The sequence below is a fragment of the Triticum aestivum genome, chromosome 7D (assembly GCF_018294505.1).
Source record: "Triticum aestivum cultivar Chinese Spring chromosome 7D, IWGSC CS RefSeq v2.1, whole genome shotgun sequence".
Taxonomy (NCBI): domain Eukaryota; kingdom Viridiplantae; phylum Streptophyta; class Magnoliopsida; order Poales; family Poaceae; genus Triticum; species Triticum aestivum.
The window spans coordinates 568,864,874-568,874,901 of record NC_057814.1 but is presented as its reverse complement, the minus strand read 5'-3'; positions in this window follow the sequence as shown (position 1 = coordinate 568,874,901).

The window sequence follows — 10,028 nt, the reverse complement described above, 5'->3', positions numbered from 1 at the left end:
AATTGTTCGTCCATGGGCATGCAATAAATCTCACCTTGGGTGTTTGTGACATATCGCGAAGCAACAGGAATAGCTCACTGCAACTGGAGGTTCACTCGAATATTCATTCGTGTGGGTATAGGGGTCAATATGGGTGTCCACGGCTCCGATGTTGATCATTGATCGGAAGGGGTTCCGGGTCTTGTCTATACTTCACCGAACCTATAGGGTCACATGCTTAAGGGTCATCTATCTGCTGAACACTAGACAGGGAGTCTGAGAGAAAATCACCGAAAAAGTTTCGGACACCGAAAAGTTTCGGACAGCGGAAAAGTTCCGCAGAGAGAGGTCACCGGATGAGTTTCGGTGAAACCGAAAAAGTTGTTTCGGGGTATGCCATTAAGTCAAAATGGTTTCGGCACATGCCTGATAATTCTTGGAGGGTGCCAGAATCATTCTGGAAACTTTTTGGAATTTTCAGAAATAAAACCGAAAATGTTTCGGAGCTGCGGGTACCGCTTTGGCTGTTTTTCGCAGATGAAATTCACTAATCTGAAATTGTTTCAGAACGAATCCAAAATCATTTTAGTGGGTACTGGAATTATTCTAAGACCCACAGAAATATTTTCGGATTTAGTGGACGCGAAAAATTGTCTTCATGAATAGTGAAAACGCATTCTTGTTTGCTTTTCGCAGATGAAAATCACTAAACCGAAATTGTTTCGGAACGCGTTGAAAATTATTTTAGTGGGTACTGGAAATGTTCTGAGCCCACATAAATATTTTCAGTTCGAACGGACGCTGAAAAATGTCGTCATGAATAGTGAAAGTGCTTTTTGCTTGGCTTCTTGGAGAAGCCACCTTGAGGGCCTTTTTGGTATTTCCCCCCTTGGCTTCTTGGAGAAGCCACCCTTGGGCTTGGCCTATAAATAGGGGTGGAGGGGGCTGCCTAAAGGATCATCCCTTGCTCTCATACACATGCCATGCATTATCTGGCTTCTTCTCTCCCTCCCACAAAAAGAGTTTCGTAGAGCCGTAAGGCTGTCTGGGTTCCGGCAGGAACTAGTTCTGGACGGCGAAGCCCTGCCGGATAGATGACACCGTATGTGTGCAACTCTGTAGAGAGATCGTAGTTTCGGTCTTAGTTCGTGAGTGCCTCCCGAAGGGCTGTCGGTGTGACCGTCCGAGTTTCGAATGTCCTCCCGAAGGGCTGTTTGAGGAGCAGATGAGGGTATACATCCTCGCGGTTGGGAGGTTGTAAATCCTAGCTGCGGGGATCGGCACCGCCGATCGTCATCGACTCTACTTCCCGCTGCGCTACGAGTCGGTAACGAAAAAGATCAAACCATGTATGCAGTCTCCATAGTGGTCCTGGGCTGGTGCGTAGGTCGGAAAATTTTTGTTTTCTGCTGCGTTACCCTACAGATATTAGTATGTGGTAACCCGAAAGTTGTTCGGAGTCCCAGATGAGATCCCTGACATCACGAGGAGTTCCGGAATGGTCCGGAGGTAAAGATTTGTATATAGGAAGTCCAGTTTCGGCCATCGAGAAAGTTTTGGGGGTCACTGGTATTGTACCGGGACCACCGGAAGGGTCCTGGGGGTCCACCGGGTGGGGCCACCTATCCGGGAGGGCCCCATGGGCTGAAGTGGGAAGGGAACCAGCCCCTGGTGGGCTGGTGCTCCCCCCCATGGGCCTCCCCCTGCGCCTAGGGTTGGAAACCCTGGGGGTGGGGGGCGCCCCACCTGACTTGGGGGGCAAGTCCCCCCCTTGGCTGCCGCCCCCCTCCCCCCCCCTTGAGATGGGATCTCCAGGGGCCGACGCCCCCGGGCCCCTATATAAAGGGGGGAGGGAGGGCTGCGCCCCCAAGCCCCTGGCGCCTCCCTCTCCCCCCGTAACACCTCTCCCTCTCGCTGAGCTTGGTGAAGCCCTGCCAAGATCCCCGCTGCTTCCAGCACCACCCCGTCGTGCTGCTGGATCTCCATCAACCTCTCCTTCCCCTTGCTGGATCAAGAAGGAGGAGACGTCTCTCCCAACCGTACGTGTGTTGAACGCGGAGGTGTCGTCCGTTCGGCGCTAGGATCATCGGTGATTTGGATCACGACGAGTACGACTCCATCAACCCCATTCTCTTGAACGCTTCCGCTCGCGATCTACAAGGGTATGTAGATGCACTCATCTCTCTCGTTGCTAGATGACTCCATAGATTGATCTTGGTGATGCGTAGAAAATTTTAAATTTCTGCTACGGTCCCCAACACGCTCGTCGGCGGCAGGGAGGGAGAAGTCCTGCTGAGCAGAGAGAGGGCGGGGAGAAGGGGAAGGCGCGAGGGCGCGGAGCGGGGGCGGCGGCACAAGGGCGAGCAGGGGCGACGGCGCGGGCGGGGAGGAGGGAAAGGCGCGAGGGTGAGCGGGGGCGACGGCGCGGCAGGGAGCAGGCGCACGGTTAGGTTTCCAGAGAAGATCGAGAGAGGGAGAGGAAGAGGATGCGGGAGGAGCGGCGGCTAGGGTTACACACGGGCTGCTTCCTTTTATACGCCTGCGTGTATAAAGACGAGAATGCCCTCGGTGGGGCACTGAATTTACAGGCGGTGGCACCACACTATTCGATCCGACGGCTCGGATCGATCCATCTCGCAATCCGACGGCCGAGATCATCCCATCAAAACATCCGACAGTCGAAAGTCGTTTGGACATGCAATCGGATGGTCCAGACTGCAAGTGCCCTGAGAAGGCTTCATTTTGGCTCCCAATCTAACAATGGTATCCTGGCATGTGTGTAGCAAACAGATTGACCTCCGCGCGGGTTGCGGTCAACGCGGTCGACCCGAGCGTTGATTGTGGCGGCGACAGGATCGGGGGTAGGGCTAGGAATCGATTACGTGGGTTCGGGAGGCAGGGAGAGGGCGGTTTAACCAGGGTTTTTTCAGTGAAAAATCCGTAGACGTGGACGAGGTCGTGTGATGGAAAATTCGGTTGTGGGGCGAGGGCGATCGATGGGAGGGGAGGAGCGAACAAAGGAAAGGACTTACAGTCCTATGGCAGACACATTATAGCAACACTCCTGTGTGTGTCATGGCTCGTCCACGTGTCCTCCGTCCACGAATAAATGTATACCTAAGTTTTATCCTACGTCAAAGTTTTAAAACTTTGACCAACTCTCTAGGAAAAAGTAATACTAGCATTTATGATACTAACAGTAGATTCATGACAGGAGTGCACAACCAGCGGCGCCCCGCTGAGCGGGAGATGGGGCGCGAGGCGAGGCAGCACTGAGTGGGTAGATGGGACGCATGGGAATTTGAGAACATCTTTTTAGTTATCGGAAAAGCTAAAATCCTGCCGACTAGCAGGTTGCAACAGATCTGCACGACCCGAGCTTCGTCGGATCCTGATCACGCGGCTGTGTTTGTTCCCGCGAGCGACGTTCTCTTTCCCGCGGTGGAGAAAAATAAATGCCGATTGCGTTACCAGGATTCGAACCGTGGTCGATCTAGCTATAGGAGCATCTCGCTGACCAACTGACCTACTTTGCTACTGTTGTTCTGTACAGCTAGTTTGACAATTTGACCTGATCTTTCTACTGCACTAACAAGCATATCTCTGTTTTTTTTCCTCTCGTGCCCTGTATCATTTTTTGTTTTTATTCACCATACAAAACCATTTGCTACAGGTTTTCAAATCCAGATTAACTGGTATTTCTACCTTAATAAATGAGAGCAAGAAAGAAAGACCACAGCGCCTTTGACGAGGAGACAACCATTTGCTCCAAGTTTTTAAAAGGACTGATGCAACGTGTTTTGTACTCCACTTGTCTCTTTGTTGTATTGATGAAGTTTTTCTAGAGAAATAAATGTCTCATCCTATAGAATTTGAACAACGGCCTTTTTCTCGTTTGCCATACCTTGGTAAATTCTCTGTAATGAACCCGATAATTATACGCACCACAAACCTGATAGCTTATGTACAAATACCGTAGTAGCTTTTTTGACCCAAAAAAAACATAATGTAAACATACTCGATAACTTTTTTGTATGAATAGCATGGTAACTCACACATCGCATACCTAATAATTTATGCACGAAGGTCCTGGTATCTTTAGCGACCGAGGGGAGTTGATCAAATATCCCCCGATAACTTTTCTGTGAATAGCATGGTAACTCACACATTGCAGACCTGGTCACTTATGTACCCCTGCCCTGATAACTTTGGCGACCGAAGGGGGAAGGGGAGTTGACGAACTATTGTGTGAATAGCATGATAACTCACACATCGCAGACCTCATAACTTATGCACCACATCCTGTTAACTTTGGCAACGAGGGGGAGGGGGGTTGATGAAATATCCCTTCGGTAGATTTTGTGTCAATATCATGATAACTCACACATCTAGACCTGATAACTTATGGATCCCGGTCCTGATAACTTTGGCACGGGGGGTGGGGGAGTTGATGAAACATCCCCTCGGTAGCTTTTGTGTGAATAGCATGTAAACTCACACATCACACAAAACCATTTGCTCCAAGTTTTTAAAAGAGAAGGTCTGCGCAAGGGAGGAGATAACTTTGGCATGGGGGAGATAACCTTTTTCCCACAAAAAAACAATTTTTTCTCTAGGCCCAAAGTTACCGCAGTGTTTGTGAGTGAGTTATCAGGTTCGTGTCGTATATATTACCATGCTCTTTATAGAGAGTTATTGGCGTGTGTTACAAAAAAAATCCTTGTGGTCAACAACATTACCACAGTGTTTGTGCGTGAGTTATCTGATTCATAGCGTATAAATTACCATGCTCTTTTTACAGATAAGTTATCGGGATGTGTTACAACAACATTTTTTTCTTCGGGTCAATAGTTACCACGATGTTTGTGAATGAGTTATCAGGTTCGTGACGTATACTTACCACACTCTTTTACATATAAGCTATCGGGGTGTATTACAATAATTTTTTACCTAGGGTCAAAATGTTAAGCAGTGCATGAGTTATCAGGTCTATGATGCACGAATTACTGTGTACAAAAGGGAAGAAAAAAATGGTAAAAATAAAGAAAGGAAAATGGCTTGCTTTTCTAGTCGCGTATGTACCAGTATAAATATTTATCGATCTTTTTTGTAATCACAAGTCAAAACCAGACGAGGTGGATATGACAAGTGATGAAGGATCAAGAGATAGTGAGTTCAACTCCCACCTCCTACAATATTTTTATCACGTTTTTTCTACCATGCCAGAAAATAAAAAGAAAGCGGGAGCAGTGGTGGGATCGCCAGGAGATCGCGTGCGGGGCGGAAAAAGTGGATCGCGAGAGGATCGTGCGGATCTGTTGCTTAACGTCCAGTCAACTGGACGTTAGCACAGTCATTTAGTTATATATAGGGAGAAAATATTTGGACACAAAATAGTTACCACAAGTCAATGCTAAGTCGCAGACAGTAATTTAGTCAAAGTCAGCAATCCCGGCATTTTGCAGCCACATCATCAAATCCACTCCTAAAACTGCGTGAAGGTTCATTTAGGACAACTCCAACACAAGATCTCAAACGGACATCCGTTTTATTCGGATTTTGTCTGTTCGGGTAGAGCAATGGGGCGGTGTCCGGGATTTTTACTAGATGCACGGGCCATGCGCCCAACGCCAACGCGTGGCCGCATCTGGTCTACCACGACCGGCTGGAGGCCCTTTTATGAACTATACACATTGTAAATAGTTTTAATAACCAAATAAATCAAACATTGCAAATAGTTTTACAAACAAATAGTCCCACGTCCAAATAAAAACATAATCAAATAGTTTTACAACCCAATCGAAATTATCTTCAATATATGGAAAATAAATGAACCGATACATCTACTGGTTCTCAATGTGAGTCCACATCTGCTCAACCAAGTCATCCTGGAGCTGCATATGAGTATGCCAATCACGCATTTCACGATGAAATTCGGCAAACTATTCAAAGGTTGCCGGTTCTTGGTGCTCAGGCTCAATATTTTCACCCTGAAAATCAAAACCTTGGTCATAGATGTTGTCATCACACTCATCCTCGACCATCTTGTTGTGCATGATCACATAAGCAGTCGGCACCTCCCAAAGCTTCTGGATACTCTATGTCAGCGTAGGGTTTTGAATGATACCCCATCGAGATTGAAGCATGGCAAAAGCACGCTCCGCATCCTTCCTAGCACTCTTTTGCATTTGGGAAAATCATTGTCTCTTCTCTCCTTGCGGATTGGGTATTGTCTTCACAAGAGTTGACCATTGAGCATAGATACCATCAGCTAAGTAGTATACCTAGTTGTAATGGTGGCCATTGATCTCAAAGTTGACCTCTGGGGAGTGACCTTCTGCAAGCCTTGCGAACACTAGAGAACGCTGAAACACGTTGATATCATTGTGAGAACCAGCCACACCGAGAAACAATGACATATCCACAGATGTTGTAAAGCTACCGCTTCTAGTATGACAGTGACAACTTTCACGTGCCCCTTATACTGCCACTGCCAAGTAAATGGACAATTCTTTCACTTCGAGTGCATACAATCTATGCTATCAAGCATGCCCGGAAAAGCCCCTATCGGCAATAATCGCCAACAACCTCTCTGTATCAGCGACAATTGGCTCTCTCAAGTACTCAACACTGCCACCATAGCCTTGCAGAAATTGTAGATTGATAGGAGTCATGTGGACTCAGTCATACGCACGTACTCATCCACAAGATCGCCTGCAATTTCATACGCAAGCATGCGAATAGCCAAAGTGCATTTCTGATAAGAGGAGAAGACGAGCTTGCCAAGGGCATCCTCTTTGCACTCAAAGTATGGGTTATATTCTACCACTCCCTCCCGAATATGATTAACACATTTCTCGCCATACGGAAGTGGCGAATTGATGTGGTTTGAAGAGTGGCCCATTCTCAAAGTAATCGGCACAGAGCAGGGCGTGGCTGCTCTCCCTATTGCAGTTCAAGGCCGGAGCATGACCCGAGATTGATCCCCTGACCCGAGGCCGCTGCCTAGCAATGTGGCCATTGACGACCAATACAGCCACCACAAGGTCTTCGTCATCCAAGGATGAATCATCCGGTGAACAAATGAAGTTGTGGTAAATATACTCATCCCCACTATCCATGGTACCTTGTGAGCAAAGTGTTGAGCACCTTGCAGTCGTGGTGGAGACGTAGCCGGGAAGAGCACCTCGAGCTCCCCTCACAGGCAGTAGGCCAGGTTTGCGTTGGCGGGCCGCGCCCTGCGGCTATGCAGCACCTGCCGGAAGGTGTTGGAGTCGATGGGCGTCGTCTGTGGCCGTAATTTCTCTCGCACGTTTGCGACAACAAAGAGTCACAAATGCCGGCAAAAAACTCCTCTAAAACGCGGGCATGGGTCGGCTATGGCATAGCGTGGTCGTGGTTAGGGCAACCTGGGAGGAAAGCGAGAAAAGCGACCGGTAAAATGGGTACTGATGGGTGGCGGCCGATGGCAAGGGTTGGAGGGAGGGGTAGTTGGAAGAGAAAAGGGGGTTGTGTCCCCGACGGCGGGCTAGGGGAGGACAAGGACACGCGTCCCGCCCGTCGCGCGCTATCCGTTTCGATGTAAACGCGACCCAAATTTGGACCAGGAGTGGGTCGAAACCAGACAAAAAAAATGACATTTTGTTTGCTCTCACGCGTTGGGCCGTGTTTTATGTCCCCTTTAATTTCAAACAGACGCTAGGGACTTTCCGGGTCGTGCGTTGGAGTTGGCCCCTACTACTCCCACCTAACAGTTTAAATTAGATTTCACTTAGCGCGATGGCGCATACGCGTGACCAACTCCCTGTACGCCTCGTCCCGGCGTTATCATCAGGCTAGGTGCACACAGATGCATGCCCAATTGGTTGGTGCTGGGCCTGGTCGCGCTGTAGTTTCACGAAGAGAACATTCGCGTGCTAGATTCAGGGTTTTGTTTTTGACAAGGTTAAAAAAGAAATAAAACCAGTGGGTAATGAATATAGATTAACACAACATATATCTATTTATTTTGTGATGAGGAACGCAACAGAACTTTTCAATTCTCAACACTCGAAAACTCGGATCGTGGAGCAACCGAGCAATAAAAATTACACATTATTCCAGAATTAAGCCATGCAATGCATGTAAAGATTAGATGGGAGGGCTGCGGAAAACACGTGTAGAGAAAGAGCTTTGACAAGCTTTAATGCATGTTTCACTCGAAGGGTGGCAGGTGTTGTCTATCGAACAGCAGTAACAATCCGGCATATCTACGCAGGTTCTAGGTTGGCAGAGCCCGTATGGTAAGTGGACCTTGCTGCCGTTTTCCATGACTTGCTCCAAGTTTCTGCCTGTGGAACAGAAAAAAAAACGCGCCAATGTTCATGTTAGTCTTTGACTCTATGGTACGATCACTCGGCGAATTAACCGTATGCACCAATCCGAAGAAAGAAAAATGGTTTGGAATACAAATTAACTGAGGTTTGGCAATAGGCCTGGTGATTAGCTAGCTGCGGGTACTTACATTGCCCGTGGTTAGCAAAGCAGATGAAAAGAAGCACCGAGAGTACCACTGCTGTATGGAAGGTGTTCATGGACCTGGCCATGGAGGGAGTGAGACAGTGCTAGGCGTGCTCGTCTGCTGCTCGTAACCCCGCAGGGGGTGTCCTCGTTTTATACATACTCAACAATCCATGCATACACTTGAAATAAAAGCGCGTCATTAATCAAAATCAAAAAGACAGATTACCGAAATCTTGGCACTTTTAATGTCAAGATTTTGTTTTTTTCACGAATACGCAAACACATTATGTATCTCTACTATTAAAGAGGAGTTTTTACGTTCGCCTCCTAGCCGCTAATTTAACTTGGAATAATCTAATCAAATCTTTACATTAAAAAATGCGTTAATTTATGGAGAGTATCATATTCTTTGGACGGGAAGATCGTATTAATTATTGAGAGTATCATACTTTGTATGGGAGGATCATGTTAATTACAGAAAGTATTATCGAGCATTGGACGGGAGGATTGCGTTAATTATGAAAAGTATCGTCTAGCGTTGGATGGGAGGGTCGCGGTAATTATGAAGAGCATTATTTTTTAGATGGGGATCACGTTAATTATGAAAAGTATCATCGAGTGTTGGACATGAGGATCACGTTAATTATGTAAAGCATTATCGAGCGTTGAACAAGAAGCATCATTTCAGATGTAGTACATGTCGTAGATCATCACAAATCCAACATGAGTGTTACATGAAATGTCAATTTCACTCATACACATACATACGGGAGTTTGTACGTTAGCCTTGCTAGAATGGGTTGTGCATAGTGTTTCTCATCTAGAGGTGCTTAGAGCAAGTACAATAGCAGGCTTATAGCTCGCTTATGTGGCAATTTTGCCTATGTGGAGAAGAAAGACATGAAAAAGTAAGGAGAGTGGGCTCTCATGCAAGAACCTAGCTATATGCAGATTCTTAGGTCAATACAATAAATATGAAGAAAGAGATAGAGAGAAGATGAGAAAAAGTAGTACTCTTATAGCCAACCTTATAGATAACCATATTGTATGAGTGACTATAAGTGGTGGCTATATATGACATGGCAACACCATATAGCCAACAGTTGGCACATTATTAACCATGGTCTTGCGGATTCCTAAGTCATCACTAGTAGAAAACAGGGCATCAGTCCCGCTTCTAGAGGGCCTTTAGTCCCGGTTCTGCAACAGGGACAAAAAGATCTGGACTAATGCCTGATGGGTCGTGTCCGCGTCAGTATTTTCCCCTGAAGAGGATGGGATGATGCAGCACAGCTACGGTAGGTATTTCCCTAAGTGATGAGACCAAGATTATCGAATCAGTAGGAGAACCAAGCAACACTATGTAAACGGTACTTGCACGCAAAGAACAAATACTTGCCACCCGACGCGTAAGAGGGGTTGTCAATCCCTCTCGGGTAAAAGATAGATTGGTTTGTAGTAAATTGGATAAATAGATCTCGCGGAAACGCGAAATAAAATAAATGAAAAAAATTGCAGCAAGGTATTTTTGGGTTTTTCGGATAATA